We start from the raw sequence: 20,544 nt of genomic DNA on the forward strand, positions 1-20,544 counted from the left end.
AAGGGTGTTATGAGGACAATAACCGCCAGACCCGATTTCTGTGAAGGGCAAATAAGAACAGCTGTGAAAATACTTTGAAATGTATGTACCTGAAAGCACTCTAGCAATGTGAGGCATTATGGGAGAAGAAGGAGGGCACATAATCAAATCCTGAGCCCAGCTCTCCGAAAGCCAGTCCCAGGGCTCAGTTGGGAGGAGAGGGAGGGGAGATACAACTGACTGAGGGGGGGTATAAGACTTTCCTGTACCAAGGTCAGCACAAAGGTCACAACTCTACAAGGATGATGAGGAGCAAGTCCAGACAACTAAACAGATGGCACAGGAGCAAGGCCTTGAAAGGAACTGCCTCTACCACCACCATCACCACCATCACCAGCAGCAGCAGAGCACCTTCAAGGGACAGCCTTTGCCCGTTCTCAGACCTAGATGCTGGGCATACACTACCCACCTGCTGCCCCAGATGCTGCTGGCTGGCAGGGGCAAAGAAAGAGGGTTTGGACTGTGAGATTCTAAAGAGCAAACTTTCCAGAGTTGAATAGGAAAATCGGACAAACAACTGTGGTAATTTGGGAGAAGTCGCGCAGCTGAAAACAAAATTGATCAGTGATTTAGAAGAAAATGAAAGCCGAGACCAATGTAGTTTTCCCATGAAAGAGCCTGTTCTCCCAATAGGCCCAAAAGGAACCGAATGCTTCCAGTACAGCCAAAAAAAAGCCCACTAATCCCCTAGAGCATGGGACCCACTGACACCAGCAGGTGGGGAAGCTCTAGACTAAACAAGCAAAGGAAGCACCCTATAACGACTTGTTAGAAAGTGCTGCATCCCTAGGCTGTTAGCACAAACAAGGGAAGCATAGAGGTTACAATTCTACATCTGGAAAAGGTGATCAGACATGAGGATGGGCCAGCATTTTTCTGACTGGGCTAGCTTTAGACTATCTCATTGAACAATTTTTCCAGGGGGCGGCTAGGTGGTGCAGTGGATAGATCACCGGCCCTGGAGTCAGAAGGACCTGAGTTCAAATCTAGCCTCAGACACTTAACACTAACTGTGTAGTGACTTAACCCCAATTGCCTCACACACAAAAAGAAAAAAAAAAGAAAAAGAAAATTATTTCCAATGTACCACATGTATGCTTCCTAAGGATGCCCAGGGAGAAACTGACTAGCTGTGGGACCTTAGGCAAAACCCAACCTCAGCATACTTCATTTACTCCATCTGAAGGTTCACAGGATCCAAGCTTTAACACTGAAAAGGATCTCGGAAGGACATCTCATCCAACCCATTCATTTCACAGAGGAGGAAACTGAGGCCCAGGATGGACAAGGGGTTTGCCACAGTTATCCAGCCAGTGAAGCTGAAGACCAAGAATTGGGTCAGGGCCCTCTGACTCTCTCTACACTATCACATATTCATTCCCACATATTTTACGACTTTGGCGGCTCTCCCACAAAAGTTCTACTCTAAGGCTTCATTGTGGCACCAAGAGGATGCTCCTGGAGATTCACATCAACCCTGGCAGCATCTACCTGGCTCCCAAGGCATTGGCCACAATCCTGTGGCTGTGTCTGATGGCCAGGGACCAGCCTGGCTGAGTACACCAGCTAACCAGCAGACTGATGGCCAAGATCTTCACTCATCTAGCCAATGGCCTTTTCTCAGTCCTCACCCTTCTTAACCTCTTGGAAGCTTTGGACTGCAGAATCTCAGAACACCCTCCCCTCCTGACTCCTTTCTCCCCCCAACATTGTCCTGACACTGTTCTTAATATGGTTTGCTCTCACCTGTATGATTTCTTTCTCCCTCTTTTTTCTGTATTATCACCCATGTCCAGCCCTTAATATGGGTGTCTTCTTTCATCCCTAAACTCTGGATGATGTCATCAGGTTTAATCAATGATCAGATGACTAAAAGATATAGCTTTCTTTTCTCCCCCAAGCTTCTATCCCTATCACCACCCAACTGCTAGACATCTCTACTTAGACATCCTTTTCAAACTGTAACGATTGGAATGACGCCACCTGCTGGAGACTTACTGTAGAAAAGCTCCACCATGAAGTGAAGGTCTCTGAGGGCAAGACCATGAGTCTTCTCTTTGCCATCAGGAAGTGATGTTTGCTTGTGGGAGGAAGAAGGGGGAACCTGGCACTCAGACACGGGCACTTTTTCCTGGGGACTCTGGCAGAGAGCGGAGCTAGAAATGCACTCTCCCTTTAATAGATAGATGAATGTAGGCCTTTCTCTCTCTCTTTACCAAATTCTTATTCTCCTTAATAAATGCTTAAAAGCCTAACTCTTGCTAAAGCTTATAATTTATTGGCGACCACTCATTAGATATTTTAGACAGTATAGCTAGAATTTTGGCCCTTTAACAAAACTCAACATGTCCAAAAGCAAATTCATAATCTTTCCCCTAAACCCACCCTCTTTGTATACCCCCAGATTCATAGGCTCCCAGTCATCCTTATGACAACAAAGGAAAATAATAAATGTTGGAGAAGCTGTGGAAAAATTGGAACACTAATGCATTGTTGGTGGAACTGTGAACTGATCCAACATTCTGGAGAGTAATTTGGAATTATGCCCAAAGGGCTACAAAGTTGTGCATACCCTTTGACCCAGAAATACCACTACTGGGTCTTTATCCCAAAGAGATCATAAAAAGGGAAAAGGACCCACATGTACAAAAATATTTATAGCTGCTCTTTTTGTGATGGCATGGAATTAGAAATTGAAGGGCTGCCCATCAATTGGAGAATAGCTGTACAAGTTGTGGTATATGAATGTAATGGAATACTATTGTGCTGTAAGAAACGATGAGCAGGTAGATTTCAAAGAAACCTGGAAGGACTTGCAAGAACTGATGATGAGTGAGATGATCAGGACCAGGAGAATATTGTACACAGTAACAACAATATTGTTTGCTGATCAACTGTGATAGACATGACTCTTCTCAGCAATACAATGGTCCAAGATAGTTCCAAAGGACTCATGATGGAAAATGCTCTCCAAATGCAGGAAAAAAAAAACTGTGGAATCTGGATGCAGATCGAACCATACTATTTCTACTGTTTTTGTTGTTGTTTTTCTTTTTTGAGGTTTTTACTTTTTGCTCTGATTCTTCTATCATAATATGACTAATGCAGAAATATGTTTAATGTGATTGTACTTATATAACCTATATCAGATTACTTCATGTCTTGAGGAGGGGGAAGGGAGGGAGAAAAATCTGAAACTATAAATCTTATAAAAACAAATGTTGAAAACTATGCATAACTGGAAAATAATAAAATATTTATATGGCATAAATGAATGAATGAATGAATAATTAAATAAATAAATAGATCCCAAGGGCATCATGGGGCACCTAGCAGAAGGGTTAGTGAAATGGAATCTCTGACTCCAGGCCAGTACTCTACACCCCCAAGCTGTCCCTGAGCTGATGACCATTCTGTCCAGAGAATTTTCTTCTCTGTAAGAGGCAGCTTCAGTCTTTTAAGATTTGATAAGGGGAGCAACTAGGTGGCACAGTAGATAAAGCACTAGCCTTGGATTCAGGAGGACCTGAGTTCAAATCCAGCCCCAGACACTTGCCACTTACTAGCTGTGTGACCCTGGGCAAGTCACTTAACCCTCATTGCCCAGCAAAGTTTAAAAAAAAAGATTTGATAAGAGAAGTGGAGAACCCATCAACAGCAGGGCACGTGTTCTCATTAAAAAATATTTGAATGAATGAAAAATTTTGTTTCCCCCTTTTTAAAGTGTTGTCAGGTTTCCCATGATATCAACAACCCAAGCCAAAAGAGACCCATAATCTGAATGTGATTTGTAGAAAAGGCAAAGAAAGCAAAAAAGCCCTGACCATTAGGAGCTCAGACACTGGTGCAGCATTTAACCAAGGTACAGAACGCCACCTCAGCTTTTACCAGGGAAAGAAAATCTCAGGCAATTAAGAGTAAGAGGAAACAGGGTGGCACAGTGCCAAGGCAGTTGGCACTGGCATCATCAAGAACTGGATTCAAGTCCTGCTCAGGGCCCCAGAAGGCTCTTTGAAAACAAGTTAGCCACAGAAGAAGCTTCTACACCAGGAGTTTTTGCATCAGGATCTCCTCCCAACGACAAAATCAAAGTCCCAACACTCCCCCTCCCCCAAATCAAACTAGCCAAATTATAATATTTAAAGGCCCCAAAGGAAACTTCTAAAGCCCACGTCATGCTTTCATACACAGGGAAAAACACTCAGAATTCTGCAATAAAGCATGGCTTTGGGGAAATAAATTTAAGACAAACTTTGAAGTTTCAAGCTAATAAACATTTCAAAAAAAATACAGATGACATCACACATTATTATAAACCTCAAAAAGTTCAAAGTGAATAGTCCATGTGATAAGAAAGTCGTTTATTTTATAAAACCGCCTGACTGCTAACGACTTCATTCACTTGGGAAATGGCTGGTTTTAAGATTGGTTTTCTCTAAAATGGGAATTTTCCCCTATTTTTAAAATCTCCTTTAGCTTCTGCGTCCAGACCTCAGATCAGGAAGCTTAAGTGTCCAGAAGAAAATGTCAGATTAACTCAAAGGGTTAAGAAAACTTCTGGTTTGACCAAAAGATTTAAGAATAAACAAACCAACAACAACAACAAAAATGGAGCATTTCTTTTTCCACAGTCTCAGAAACTAAGAGGGTCTGGAATGGGTGAGCTTGAAAGAAGTAGGATGTGAGAGTCTGAAGGCCAGAGAGAGAATTCAGGGCTCCGGACCTTAATGGGGATTTACCTTTCTCAGCTCAGGTAAGCAAGCCCCTCATGGCGGGGTGGTGGGGAGAGGAGGATGGGCTTCAAGACTATCAAATGTAAGAATGAGGAAGCTCCTTTAGACAAAGCTCAGGGTGAGAGAGACAGACCTTTTTCCTTAGGGTGAGATCTTTTCATGTGAGGGAGCTCTTCTCAGAATAAGATTTTTTTAAATATATCAAATAAAGCACATAGAATCACAAAGGAAACTAATTACTATGAAATACAACTGTCAAAATATTTAAACCAAAAAAACACAAACCCAAGGTCCCAAAGCCAGGCAAAGCATGACTTCATTAACTGATTTCTACAATCTATTTGTCTAAATTCTATGACCTTATGAATAAAAATCAAACAGATCTACTGTAATCTCAATTCTTGTGGCTTCAGATCAAAATATAAGTTTACATTTTAATTCTAGGATCACTAAATCATAATTAAAATGCTTCCTGGTATACTGCGAAATCTGCCTAAACCATAAAATTCACAAAGACAAAAGGGAGAATGCCTCCTGGTGTCTGTGTCTGTGTCTGTGTCTGTGTATATGTGTGCACATACACACACACACAGATATATTTATATGTGCATGCATGTATGTATATGTATGTTACATATGCATGTATATGTCTACATTGTATATATACATGTGTGTACATATGTGTGTGTGTGTATCCTGTGAACAGAAAAAAACTTCCGTTTGTTTTAGGTGGCATTAAATCTATCAAGTTCTAGGGCCCCTGGCAAAAAAGAGGGTTACCTGAACCAAACTTACTCTCTAAGTAGTTTCTTTGCCCCACAGTGGATCCTGAAGAGATAAGGTACTGTTCAAAACTCTATATAAGGTATGATGCTGTTTGTTCACATGGAAGAAATCCAGGACAAAGTAACTCAAATAAATTATAGATAAACTTCTAAGTGGAAAACATAAGACCTCTCATTATGGAAGGTAACAGATGAGTGAAATCTTTATTTCAAATTTCATACAGATCAAAATAATTCCCCAAATAGTCGTTTTTACTTTTTTTTTTAATCTGCATAGTCACTTTTAATAGATACTCTTCGTTTTCTTTCTAATTACTATTTCTTAGTTTGTCTCTCTTCCGAGAAAGAGAGAAATTAGAGCCCAGGAAAAGCGGGCCTATTTCTGTGATGGGTCTTCTTAGTCCCTACAACACCCCAGCCTTCATGTCACACTAAAATCACTGGCTTCCCACATGGAATGAATAGGATACTACAAATTATTTGCAAGTCTGTGTAAGCAAATTCCCTTGGTAAGCAATAGATTCTACTGGTTCTTCACAGTTTTATACTCTGCATATTCTCACACCACATTCTGCAAAGTTTGTTCATAAAAATGGCAGATTAACAATCAGAAAACTACACCCTTCGATGCTCGGGGGTAAACTGCCCCATTGTTCCCTGGCCAAAGAAAGGGCCGCCTCCAGGACAGTGACATTTCAGCTATCATGTTCAGTCCCAATTTGGTTTCTCTTTTGAGATCGGCAGAGCTGCCAATTAGTGCAAACTATGGCCGTGGCGGTGCCCCGGACACTACAAACCGGCTTGCATGTCGGGAGGTTATAGAGAAACGGACTTTTTTTCTTTTGGGGGGGGGGGCAGGGAGGGGAGGGTGAACATTTTTTAAATATGCTGCTGATTAGATGCCATATATAATTGCCCAATCAAAAGTTCGACATTGTTTTCTTATTGCAAAATGTGATCATTAGACGACGTTTTTGTTTTAAACCGAAGCCCCACACGTGGCTGCTAGAAGCCCCCGTTCTGCTCCACCGTCCACCTCCAACACTGCGGCAAGATCTTTGGGGCTGGGGGGGGGGGAACCCTACGGTATCCCAGGTGAAGGGAAGGAGGGGAAGCCCAATGGTCGAACCGAGTCCTGAGCCTGCGGGATCCCAGAAGGGAGAAACCTAGCAATGGTCCAACCGAACACTGTGGGGCTAGTTGGAGAAGTGGGGAAGGGGGTGGATAGAACACTGGGGCTAGGGGTCCCAGAAGGGGGGCAAGGAGAGGAGGTCCAACGATGGGATCGAACCCAGAGCTCTAGGAATCCAGGATGGGGGAAGCCGAACGACGGTCCAACTAAACACTGGCTGTGTGTGTGTGTGTGTGTGTGTGTGTGTGTGTGTGTGTGTGTGTGTGTGTGTGTGTGTTAGGGGTGGGGGCGGGGGACACGCTCAATAACTAACTGCCCGTGCAAAGGCTAAAACGATCCAAAGCCTAAACAAGACCCGGTGAAATCTACAGAAAGCAAGCGACCAGTCAAGTCCCCTGTTGCAAAGTGTGGATCTCGCAAAATGCTATCAAAGAAAACTTGCCCAGGACAGGTGCCCGGCCGAGGAAGGGCGCCTTCTGGTCTCCCCCAATTAAACGTTTCCAACCAACACGCGCGTTCATCCGACAATCGTCATTACTTAAGAGCTTTTTAATTCCAAACCAGTCAAAGCGCTTTGGGGACGCGGCCGACCCCCCAATCTCACACACACACACACACACACACACACACACACACACCCAGGGCAATCTCTGGGAAGAAAAAGGAGCCATTCCCCTGCCCCTGCAGCCGTTCCGACCAGCCCAGCCCGTCCTGCCCCACCTTCCCACTCCCGGGGCGCTCAGCATTTGGGGGGGAAAGCATGCGAAGGAGCCCCAGGTGCCCCATCACTTCGAGGGAAGTTCCGTTCCTAGTTCCTAGAGCGAAGGCGTCGTCACAAGAGAACCTTGGCAAGTACCTTAGATGATATCTATTTAAGAACCATTCCATCGCCCACCCGAGATGCTCAGACACCCTCCTGGGGGAAAGACTCTCTCCCAAGCTGAGGCGAAGCCAAGCGAACCCGAAGCGGACCGAGAAGCGAAGTGGCAGAGGGACACGCAGCAGCAGGAGGGGGAAGCGGAAGGAGGGTGCGAGCACCCAGGCCGGCCCCAGACTCCCAAGTTGGAAGACGGTGAGCAGAGCCTGGCTCAGCAAACTGAACGCCGCGGTCGGGGGTCGGAAGCGCTCTGAGGAGGGAGAAGAGGAGGGGGAGGAGGGGGAGGAGGGAGAGGAGGAGGGGGGAGGAGACCTCCAGACACCTCGAACTAGCGCTCAGCGCTCCTACGAAGGGTGCCGAGGCGGGGGGTAGGGGGCGGGAAACTCGGCGGAGCCAGATGGGCACGGCGAGAGTGGGGCTGGGGAGGGGAGCCAGGGGAGGGGGGAGAGCCAGGGGAGGAGGACGCGGGTCTAAGCGGACGAGCAGCGGGCCAGCGGGCGCCCGCGCTGGCTAGCCGGCAGCCGGGGAGGGGCTCTGGGGTCCCCGATCTCCAGCCCGTCAGGTCCCGGGCGCACTGCCCCTCTCCAGCCGGTCCGCTCTCGGGTACCCCCCCACACACACACACACACTCCGGCTCGTGGGTCCCGGGGCCCCCGCTCCGCCCAGGGTCACTCACCGCGGTCACGGAGTGCGGCCGTCGGGCCGCCCCTCCTGTGGGGGCACGGCGAAGGGGGTGTCAGGGGTAGAGGAGGGAGGCCGGCAGGCTCCGCTCTCCTTCCTCGCCCTGCTCCTTCCCGGCTCCTCTCTCCCCCGGGTTTGGGGGTACGCGGGGAGCCAGCCGGCCGGCCGGCCGCGCAGCGGGCGCTGCGCTACCCAGTGCCCTGCCCTGCCCGGCCGTGCCGTCCCCTAGCCCCGCCACGGGGTGCTCGGTCCCCGGAGCCCGAGCCGGACCGGCGGACGCTGCACTTCTTCTTCTTCGGCAAAGTCCTGTCCTTGGTCCCCCCAGCCCGGGAGTCGCGGCTGCCGCTGCCGAGGCTGCGCCTCCGCCTGACCTGGGGCGGGGGGGGGGGGGGAGCCAAGAGGGGGCCGGCCCGCCAGGCGGGGGGTGTGGGGGGGGAGGAGCGGAGAAACATGGCGGCGGGGGCGGCCCCGGCGGCGCTTGCGCGGGAGGGCGGGGGCTGGGAGGGGCAGCGAGCTGTCCCGCCACGGGAGTGGACCCGGGGCCGGCCGACGGGGCCCCGGAGCTCTGGGGGCCCGCACTCTCACGTGGCCTACGAGACCCGGCGCCCCCAGGAGTGCCACCCGCGGCGGGACCCTTGGCAGGGGCAGAGGTGGGGCGGCCGTGCGGGGCTCCCTCCTCCAGGTCTGGGCACCGTCCGGAACCATGATCAGCCGCAGCACCCACGGGGTAGGAGGTGCGGGTGGGGGCCCCGCTACCCTATTTGTCACCCACCGGGTGGGGGCCGCGGCGAGCACGCCCTTTGTGGTGGAGGAGGGTGCTTAGTGCAGGTGAAAGGTGCCCCCTACACCCCCCGCCCCCCCAGCATCGCTGTGGATACTGCGGCTGCTGCCGGCCCTGTGCTCACTATCGGGGCTGTCAAGTGTCCTTTGCACCCACTTGTCCCGCCGAAGACCAGAGGCAGCCCACCCGTCCGTTCGTCTGCCCGCCTGCCTTCTCCCTGGCCGGCTCCCCCTTTTATTACCTCTTTCTTTGTCCTTTCCCCTGCTGCTTCTGAGCCAAGAGGCTGCCTTTGCCTTTGTGGCCGTTGCTTGGGGCCACCTTCCTATAACTGCTTTCATCATTTTATTGCTACTTCCAGGTTCCTCCTTGAAAAAACAGAAGAGCCCGCCTTGAGCTTTATTTTTATTTTATTTTTTTTAGGAAGTCTGGTGATGGGGTGGGGGCAGTGTTGGGTGCAGACACTGTATCGCTAACTACTTATTTCTTCCTCTGCTTTCCCAGCCCAAGGTCAGGTTTTGCGGTATTTTCTTTACCCACCAGTAAAAGAGTCCTGGTTCGGAGACCTCTCTTTCCTTAATGGGTTGTGGGGTGATCCTTTTGGTCTCCCACCTCCTACCTTAACCTTTCCAGTGCTTTCTTTGGCTCCCCATCGCCAACCCAACCAGAAAGCTATCACTGTTAGCCATCCAGTGTTAGATTTTAGCAGACCAAGGTAGAAATAAAGAGCCCCAAATTCACCGCCAGCTCTAATCATTAGAGTTCACCTGGCTACAAGAAATCCCCCTCAGTTAAAGCCTGAATACGGATAGGCTTCGCCACTGGACCAGCACACCCTGTCAGGAGGAAACCCCTCCTGCTCAACGTAACTCCAACCACTCATCATTCCCTCCTTAAATTCTTCCAGAGAGCATTGTGGCTGGCTCATTCCTCTGCCCCCCTCCCCCTTCTCCTTCCCCCCTCCCCCCACACAAACACACATGACTTGCTATGCCCTCCTTCATGCCCCAAATCACTTGGCATTTACTTTAATATGCCTGGGTCTTTTTTAACGGACTTCTCGGTGTCCATTTTGTCATTGCCTTTGTACCTCCACAACAGCCTAGTACCTGGTGTCTGGCAGGCAGTTGATACGTGATTGCTGAATGATTATTTCTTTTGGTTGTGTCCTTTCCTCCCACCTTATGAGCCTCACTTCCAGCAGGCATTTCCTCAGAAATGGCCCTGATCATCATTCCAAACTTTCAGCAGAGCTAAGGTGAACACAGAAGTTCACACTCAGTCTTATAGAAAAGCTCCCTGTATTCTGCTCATTCCTGGGGAGAGGCCTACTTGTGAAAATTGACAGTGCTGTGCTCAGTCAGAAAGACCTGGATTCAAATCCTACCAATGGATATTAGCTGCGTGAGTACTAGCAAGTCATTTATCCTCTCCAGGTCTTAGTTTCCTTAACTGAAGAAGAGGTTAAGAGGTAGGAAAACAAGGAAGGAGAGTATAAGGCTCAAGTGAGATGTCCATATCAAGAGGTCATCATGTTCATATGGCTTTCACTAAAAGGCTGACAACTACAAGAAACAGATAGAGCTACTATCCATCCTCCAAGGTAGATGGCAAGGATATTTGGGGCATGATGGGCTGGGGCCAGCGGGGGTTGTTCTTGAGCTGAACTGTGCTTAGTTAGAGACCCTGAATTTTACTTTGTGCCAGCTATTGGCAGCAGGATAGTTCGAGGAGGCACAACTGGCTTCAACCTGTGTTGTAGAGCAATAGGGCATAGTTTATAGAAGTTTGCAGTTAGGAAGCCAGAGTGCAGAGAAATGCTTGGCTCTAGTTTTTTAAAAGTGGAATGACCATATCTGGCTGAATCTAAAAGAGGACCTGGGTTCAAATCTTGCCTCTGATACTAGTTGGCTGACCTTGAGCAGATCACTTAAATCTCCCTAAGCTTCTGCTCGTCTGCAAATAAGGGGGAGGGACAAGAGACTCCCAAAGTCACTTCTGCTGCTAAACCTATTATCTGAGATTCCCATTCCTTCCTCACCCCTTAAAAGTTTGGGGTTTGGTTTTGGTCCAAATCCATGAAGTCATCCATGGAGGGAATTCCCTGGCTGAGAACTAACCTGGATCTGCTACTCATTTTCAGTGTTTTGCAGCACCGCATAAGGGTATCAAGGGGTCGAGTGAATAACCCTAGCTCACATAGCTACTGTGTGTCAGAGGCCAGACTTGACCCCTGGTCTACCTGATATCCTGGCTACTTCACCCTGCTGTCTCAGAAAGCTAGTTAAATAATCTCCTAGGCATGTATACGTATTTCAACCTGGAGCTGAAAATTACAAGTCAAATAGTGAGAATTCAGAAGCAAAGTAAAACGGGGTGGGGGGGGAGGTCAAGGTGAGTACTGTTTAAAAAAAAAAAAACAGTAAGACCTCAGTAACATGAAGATCTGGCCGGATAGCCAGCGTGCCACACGACGGATGCTGGCACACATTTCCGATGTCAGCAGGGCCCCAGAAGAGGTTGAGTAGTTTCAATTATCTAACTCACTCGCCAGAGACTTTAGATGCCACAGAGCAAACACCTAGCATATTCTTGGAGAATAATCAGTCAACAACATTTCAGTGCCTGCTGTGTGTCTGATAGCTGGGAAAGCAAAGGCTACAACTGCATTAACTAACACTGATTAAGGAACAAATTGAAAAGTGTTGCAGCACCTTTATCCTGCCCCTCTGCTCAATAGCGTTAAACTGGTGCTGCCAGCTGGGCCATTATTGAACTGAACTAATATTTAGTGAGCACCCATGGGGTGTCTGGAGTTCCAACGGTAGAGAATATAGAGAAAAGGAGATCGAAGTGGAACTTGAACTAATCTAGATAAGCCAGGCAAGCAACCAGAATGGAGAAATCTACAAGGTAAAGGACTGAAAGAAATATGGAGCTGACTTTGCCACGAGTCTGGAAGAACCTCAAAAAGGCTCCCTGATGACTGTGGAAGAATCAGGGATAGGATGGCTTTGGGGATCATGCCACTGGTGCCCTCCTGACTGTTAGCTGCACTAGATATTAGCTGACTCCTCGGTTGCCATCAGCCATACAGAGATTGCTGGAATCACTGGGATGATCAACTGGGATAGATTAAACTCTTCTCAGAAATACAATGATCCAAGACAATTCCAAAGGACTCATGGTGGGAAATGCTCTCCACAGCCAGAAAAAAGTACTGTGGAATTTGGATGCAGATTGAACCATACTGTTTCTACTTTTGCTGTTGCTGTTTTCTTTTTTTGAGGTTTTTCCCTTTTGTTCTGATTCTTCTTTCAAAACATGACTAATGCAGAAATATGTTTAATGTGATTGTACATGTATAACCTATATCAGATTGCTTGCTGTCTTGGGGAGGGGGAAGGGAGAAAAATTTGCAACTCAAAATCTTATAAAATCAGAGGACCTGGGTTCAAATCTTGCCTCTAATTCTAGTTGTCTGACCTTGTGCAAATCACTTAAATTTCCCTAAGCCTCTGCTCCCTTCTCTGCCAAAGGGAGGGGGATGGACAGGGCTTCTTGAACTTTTTCCACTCTGGACCCGAGAAATGTTAACTTGACCCCAGGTATATAGGTATATAACATAGGTATATATAATCTTTTACTGTTGCCAATTTTTTTTTGCAGGGCATTGAGGGTTAAGTGACTTGCCTGGGGTCACACAGCTAGTAAGTGCCAAGTGTCTGAGGCCAGATTTGAACTCAGGTCCTCCTGAATCCAGGGCTGGTGCTTTATCCACTGCACCAACTAGCTGCACCTTCATTCTTCATTCTTGAATAACGATGACCAGCTTGCTTTTCTGCCCAGTACTTTGCACATAGTAAGCACCTACTACATGCTTTCTCATTATTGCCTCCCCCCCTGAAATGCTCCTTTCCTTTGTCCATGACAACACAATATAGTGGCTCCCCTTCTTTCTGGTTATTCCTCTTCCTATCCTGTAACTAGCCATGCTCCCCTCATCTTTCTTCCTCTGTTCTTCTCTATCTACACTCTTTCTCTTGGGGGGGGGGGTCTCATCTGCTATCATGCTTTCAGCCATTATTCCTCTGTGGAAGACTCCCAAATGTCTTTATCAACTCCATCTCTTTCCTCTCTCTCATGTTTCTGTAGCCCATGGAGGTATAGAGGTTTTTGGTTTCCATGAGCTTCATTTCTATTAGACCCAGTGCCTGATGGGCCAAACTAAAAACTCATTGAAATGGCCTGAGAGCCCTTAGAGAGTTAGGACGTCCTCTGGGAAAGAATGTATTACCTTCCCAGTAGAGTTAGAAGGATCACAGAACTGGGGTTATCCTATAAATACATGCTACTTGCTGAGAAGTTTTCCCACAAAATCAGCCTGCAGCTGGGTGATAAAAGCTGCTAGGACTCTCTGCTCATCTGGACTATTCTCTCAGCCAGCAACAGAAGACGGAAGGTCCCTAGGGGCAACCCAGACTCACCTGGGTGAGATTCCCCTACTAAGAGTCCCATCTCCTGCCAATCACCAGAAAACTCTCCCCCCTTCTCCATTCTCTGACTTCCTATACCACCTCCACCACAGAGAGCATAGAACCTCCCCTCAACTCCCCACCTAGTAAACAAAATAAATAAGAAAGCAAAGAAACTGCAAATCAGTCAAGAACTTCTGTAAGGCAAATAATCTATGGGATGACATTCCTCCAGAAACCAATACTGAAGCATCAGTGGACAGGATAGAAAAAGGTACCAATGGAAAGATTTAATTGGGTAAGGAGCATGTTAAAGGCATTGAAGGAGAACACTAAAGCTGCTTTTTAAAAAAGACAAGAGGGGCAGCTGGATGACACAGTGGATAGAGCATCTGCCCTGGAATCAGGAAAACCTGAGTTCAAATCTGACCTCACTAACTATGTGACCCTGGGCAATTGCCTGCCCCCCCCAAAAAAAGACAAGAAGAGATGAAGCAAGAACTTGCGAAAATGCTAAATGATATCCAAGGTCTAAAAACATCCATGAAACTGAAAAAAACAAACTATGAAATCTAGCAAAAATTTTAATAATAAATGGATAATGAAATAATCATAATAAAGATGATAATAAGATAATAGCAAAGATAATAAAAATCAAATTGAAGAATTAACCCAGATGGCAACAGACCTGAAAAAGCAATTGAATGGATTTTCAGTTGGGGATTTGTTTTGGAAGGGGGTGGAGGGGGAGGAAGGTAGTCACTTCAGACCTGATTTCACCCATGTAGAGAATTCCCACTGTGGAAATTCATGGCACTGATACAGATAAGCACCTCTCCTATAAGTTATAGCAGGAACTGGAAAACTATACCCCAGGGCCAAATCCATTTGTTTTTGGAATGGAGTGGAATCAGGAAAACCTGAATTTGAATCCAGCCTCAGATACTTCCTGGCTGTGTGACTCTTAGAAAAGTCACCTAACATCCTCCAGCCTCAGTTTTCTCTTCTATAAAATGGGGATAATAATAGCACCTATATACCAGGGTTGTTGTGAGGATCAAATGGAATAATACTATAAACCACAAAGTGCTATATAATTACTAGCTATTATTATTCTTATTGTTGTTGTTATTATTATTGACTCCAAGCTCAGCCTTCTTCTTCTCAACTAATGGATTGTCGTTCAGTCATTTCAGTCATGTCCGACTCTTTGTGACCCCAATTGGGGTTTTCTTGGCAGAGAAACTAGAGTGGTCTGCCATTTCTTTCTCCAGCCCATTTTATAGATGAGGAAACTGAGGCAGAGAGGGTAAAGTGACTTGCTCAGGGTCACACAGCTAGTAAGTGTCTGAGGCCAGATTGGAACTCAGGAAGATACATCTTCATCTACATAATTCACCACAGAGTCCATGTTACAATCCATGCGCCTTCTCTCTCTGGTGAAGTGCTCTTTTGTGGCATTACAGTTCCTTCTCAGTAATAAAAGCAAAGTCTTATTAATAGTCAGCATGGAATTCTCAGTATTCTTTACCCTTTGGGGCTGCCCATGATAACACACATTTTTAGCCCCAATCTAATTTTATTTACACTTAGAAAAGCTTCTCTAACTTATTCTTTCTTACTAACTTAGACTATCAGTTTCAAAGTGGGTTATTGTAATTTTGAGTTATTGACTGTTCAGTTGGTTTGAGTATTTCTTCTAATACTGTTTGTAGAGATCCCTTCAGTTATGGATTTGGGGTTGGTAAATCTGTGTGGACTCTGCCTCTCCTAACTTATGAAAGCTTTGCTACTTTCTATTTGTGTGACCTTGGACAAGTCATTTCTACTCTCTGAGCTTTGAATTTCTCCTCTGTAAAATGAGGGGGTAGGACTGGATGTTCTCAAAGGCCCTATGACCCCAAAACAAGATATAGATGACTTACTAGCTGTGTGACCTTGGGCAAGTCACTTAACCCTCATTGCCCCGCACAAAACAAAACAAAACAAAACAAAATAAAAACATGGTATAGATGGAATTGGGGCAGAGGCAATAGGGAGGAATTGAAATTGACCAATACCTAACATAGTAAACACTTAGTAAATGTGTAATTGTAGTAAAGTGATCAAATGAGTATCTGTTTTGACTAGCACGTTGCCCAATATTTCACATCACCCAGCTAGGTCCGTACTTCCAATAACAATGGCGGAGGCCATGTGCAGCGTAACACCACTGAAAGGACACTAGACTTGGAATGAGCAGAGGTTAGGTTTGAATCACAACTCCAAAGCCTGCCAAAGTGAGGTTTTCCTAAACTGTGGCCAGACCATGTCAGCCCCCTACTCGATAAACTGTGCTGGCTTCCTATCTCCTCCAGGATCCAATATAAAGTCCTCTTTGTTGGCATTCAAAGCTCTTCACAACCAGTCCCTTCTGACCTTTTCCGACCTTCTTACACTCCCTTCCACACACACATTCTAATAGCCAGCCATACTGGCCTACTTGCTGTTTCCTGGACACAACTCTCCTGTCTCCATACCTTTACACTGTGTTCGCCATGCCTGGAATGCCTTCCCTCCCAAACTCCAACTCTTCAAATCCCAGACTCCTTTTATGCCTCAGTTCGGGTGCCCCCTCCTCCAGAAGGCTTTTCCCGGTTGCCCTAGCTACTGATAGTGGGCCCTTTCAGGCTCATTTCCATGGTATGTATTCATTTCTAGACATTGTTTCCCCCTTCAAATGGAAGCTCTTTGAGAAGAAAGCCTGGTGTGGCTTTTTTTTTTATTCCCCAGAGCCATAGCGAGGTGCCTGGAACACTACAAGAACTGAATTAAGACTTATTGACTGACTGACTGACTGACTGACTGACTGACTGACTGACTGACTGACTGACTGACTGACTGACTGACTAAGTGACTAGGGGCAAGAAACAAACTTTCAGTGCCTCTGTTTCCTCATCTCTAAAATGGCACAACCCCAGCTAGAGTCTTTAAGAGAATTACAAAACACAGAGAGAGAGGGAGAGAGAATATTACAAAAAGCACTTTGTAAACCTTAAAGCCCTAAAGAAATATCAGCTGTGTTGTCATTATGGAAGAAACGGAGGCTGGGAGTGAGGCACCAGGCTAAGGCCTATTTTCCTTTTTATATTTGTATCTCCAGCACTGGGCAAGGTTCCTGGCACATAGCAGGTACTTAATAAATGGCCATTCATTCATTCATTCGTTGGTTCATTCATTCATTTGTTGGTTCATTCATTCATTTGTTGGTTTATTCATTCATTCATTCATTTGTAATGATTGGAATGATGCCACTTGCTGGAGAATTACTGTAGGAAAGCTCCACCACGAGGAGAAGGCCTCTGAGGGCAAGCCATGTGGTCAGTTCCTTGGCGTCAGGAAGTGACGTTTGCCCGTGGGTACTGTCTATCAAAGCTACCAGCCAATCAACTTGAGGAGCCTCCCATTTCTGGGAGGAGGACACGAAGTAGGAAGCAGACGCTGGCAGAGGGGTTCTGTCCCTTTTGGTTCCTGACCTTACCAGGGCAGGTCAGATGATGGGGTCTCTTAGAAATAGTTAGGTTTTTACCTTTCTCTCTGATCCTAATGCTCTTTAATAAATACTGAAACACTTAAATACTCTTGCTAAAGCTTATAATTTATTGGCGACCACTCATTAGATTTTAGATAGCATAGCTAGAATTTTAGCCCCTTACACAATTCATTCATGTTTGCTGGTACCTCTCTAGCACACAACTGGCAGCTACAACAAACCCCTTTTGATCAGTTTGTAGAATCACAAACTCTCTAAGTTGGAAGGGCTCTCAGCAACCATACGGTCTGACCAGTCTGACCCAGCCCAGCCCAAGCAGTCCCTCTACCTCCCCTATAAGTGGTCATCCAGCTGTTGCCTGAAGACCTCCAGTAAGGGGCCCAAGGCAACCCATTGGTCTCATGCCTAGGAATCCGATTCTATTCATCAAGTACTCATTAGGAGAGAGGAAGCACGTCTTCCTAAGTAGTCAGAATTTGCCTCTTTGCTTCCCCTTCTGCCTTCTCTGAGCAAAAGGAGCAAGTTGAAAAGTTCTTCCATCTAAGGGGGATGGAAATAAAACAGTTATTCTGTCTTCTCTTCTCCAAGGTCAACATCCCCAGTGCTTTCAACTGGTCTTTTGTATGGTATGGACTAGAGACCTTTCTCCATTCTGGCTCCTCTCTGGACAATGTCCAGATTATCAGTGTCCTTCTTAAAATGTGCTTCTTAGATAGAAACATAACACTCAAGCTATGGGGCCATTGCTGCTTTCTTCCTGAAAGGTTATACTTCTCTTTAGGCATTCTGTGTTTACCCAAGTGTTCTGGGCTGCGTGCTATTGTTGGAGAACTCAGAGAGAGCAGGTCACTAAAATGGCCAGAGTTCTGTTTCAGATGAGTCACTATCTAGCCATACCTCTCCCATCTTGGACTGGGGAGGGTGAGGTTCTGAACCTTCCCATATGTCCCTATTAAACTCCATCTTATTAGGTTCAACTAAGAGTTCTAGACTGTAGAGATCTTTTTGAATCCATGCATTGTCATTCAATGCATTAGATATCCCAACTAGCTGTAGACATGGAGGTGGATGTAGTGCCAGGCAGTGAAAAGAGCATTGGATTTCACAGGAACTAGGAGAGACCTGGGTTTGAATCTTAGTTCCAGAGTTGGCCAAAGTCATGGACCAAGCACAGATCCCCGGGGCACTCCACTTGAGACCTACCGAGGTGGCCTCAAATATCGATGACTATTCTTTGAGTCTACCTGGTCAGGTTTGGGATTCACCTAATCATACGGTTACCTCACCCACATCTCCCCATCTCGTAATCAAGAAGAGCATTTAGGGGCAGCTAGGTGGCATAGTTTGGATTCAGGAGGCCCTGAGTTCAAATCTGGCCTCAGACACTTGACACTTATTAGCTGTGTGACCCTGGGCAAGTCACTTAACCCTCATTGCCCCGAAAAAAAAAGAAGGGGCAGCTAGGTGGCGCAGTGAATAGAGGACCAGCCCTGGATTCAGGAGGACCTGAGTTCAAATCCAGCCTTAGACACTTAACACTTACTAGCTGTGTGACCCTGGGCAAGTCACAACCCCAATTGCCTCACCAAACCTGCCCCCTGAAATCAAATAAATAAAGGTAGCCTGGCATGTCTTGTTCTTTTTTATGTTTCTTCTCTGTTGTTTTATTTTATTTTTCTCAATTACATGTAAAAAACTCTTTAAAACTTATTTTTTGAAATGTTGAATTCCAAATTCCCTCCCTCCATCTCTTCCCTCTTTCTTGATATAGATTACATGTGTGAAGTCCTACAAAACATACTGCTGTATCAGCCACATTGTAAAAGAAAACACAGACCCAAAAAAAGACCCCAAGCAAAATAAAGAACATTTAAAAAGTCTGTTTTGGTCTGCATTCAGGCTCCATCAATTCTTTCTCTGGATGTGGAAAGCACTTCCCATCATTAGTCCTATGGAACTGTCTGGGATCATGGTATCACTGAGAATAGTTAAGTCATTCACAGTTGATCACACAATATTGCTGAAACTTTGTACAATGTTCTCCTGATTCTGCTCACTTCACTTTGCATCAGTTCATGTAAGTCTTTCCAGGTTTTTCTGAAACCATCCTGCTCGTCATTTCTTATAGCACAATAGTATTCTAACACAATCATATACCACAAATTGTTCAGTCATTCTCCAATTCATGGGCATCCTCTCAATTTCCCATTCTTTGCCACCACAAAAAGAGCTACACAAATATTTTGTACAAATGGGTCCTTTTCTTTTGATCTCTGGGCCACAGACCTAGTAGTACTATTGCTAAGTCAACATGACTTGTTCCTGATGCAGCCATGAGAGCTTAGGTTCTTGGGAAGTTCCCTTATTTCCAGCCCAAATCTACCTCAAGAGCTCCCACTTATGTCTGCTAGAGGGTGCTCCCTCCTTGTGTGTAGCTCTGGCTGGCACCTGATCCTAGGCAGCTCCTGACCCCAGGGCCTTCTCACTCTGTTCTCTTCTTAGTTCTGCCTTGCTTCTCCGCCCAGGCCAGAATGACTGTGGCCACTGACCCCCAGCATCGGAGAAACAGTCTCTCACTTCTCACCTTCACTTCCTCCTTCTTACCCAAGAAGAGCTGCAAATCTGGCCAAGAATCTCAGGCTGTCCAAGCCACTCGTCTTTCTTCCTTGGTGCTCAGTTTCTGTTGAACTAACTTCTCATTCACTTAACTGTCCTTTGCTTCCAACTTTCAATTCACTTGTGATTCTCAGATGAAGGGGAAGGGAACGAGTATTTCTATAGCACCTACTATGTGCCAAACACTGTGCTAAGAACTTTGCAAACGTTAGCTCGTTTGATCCTTACAACAACCCTGTGAGGTAGGTGCCCATTTATCCCTATTTTATAGTTGAGAAAACTGAGGCAAACAAACAGGTTAGGGTTAGTAGGCTAGTAAGTGTCTGAGGCTGGATTTGAACTCACAACTCCCTGACTCTGGGCTCAGCAGCCTATGTATTGCACCACCTAGTTGCCCAATAATTATTATTACCTGGAACCTAGGTAGAAATTCTCCTGAAAGCCCTCTTGTGCCTCCAATACTCCAGGGAGCTGTGATCTCATCAAGGTGCACATTCCCTTCAGTGATATAGGCTGAGACTCATCCATACCTATCTATCCTCTGAAACACTTGTCCATGTCCTCCAATGAGTTTGCTACCAGGACCACCCAACAAGTAAGGGTCCTTCCTTGCTTTCTCTTGGTATCACAAGGATATCTATCAGTGGAGCAGATTGGCAGTCCAAAGGCTCTCCCTCACTCTTGCCACACGGTAGGTACACTGAGTAGCAGAATTATTCCAGAATTATAACAATTTCCAAATGGAAATGGAAGTTTGCAGCTATTCCTTGCACAATACAACATAGAATGATAGCTAAAATTTAGGTTTAGATTTGCACCACTCTTCATATTATCTCAACTGATCCTCACAACGGCCCCGAGAGGTAAGTGCAATTATTATCCTCCATTTTACAAAA

General features: G+C 46.1%; 1 protein-coding gene across 2 annotated transcripts in view; it reads right to left on the reverse strand.

Annotated features, from left to right (window-relative positions):
- Positions 1 to 8,600, reverse strand: part of KLHL13 (kelch like family member 13) — a 153,856-nt gene extending 145,256 nt beyond the window's left edge. For both annotated transcript variants that reach the window (XM_043974137.1, XM_043974136.1), the window contains exon 1: positions 8,243 to 8,600. The gene's annotated coding sequence lies outside the window, so the exon portion shown is untranslated. The remainder of the gene's footprint in view (positions 1 to 8,242) is intronic.
- Positions 8,601 to 20,544: the final 11,944 nt, after the last annotated feature.

The sequence above is a fragment of the Dromiciops gliroides genome, chromosome X, assembly GCF_019393635.1.
Source record: "Dromiciops gliroides isolate mDroGli1 chromosome X, mDroGli1.pri, whole genome shotgun sequence".
Taxonomy (NCBI): domain Eukaryota; kingdom Metazoa; phylum Chordata; class Mammalia; order Microbiotheria; family Microbiotheriidae; genus Dromiciops; species Dromiciops gliroides.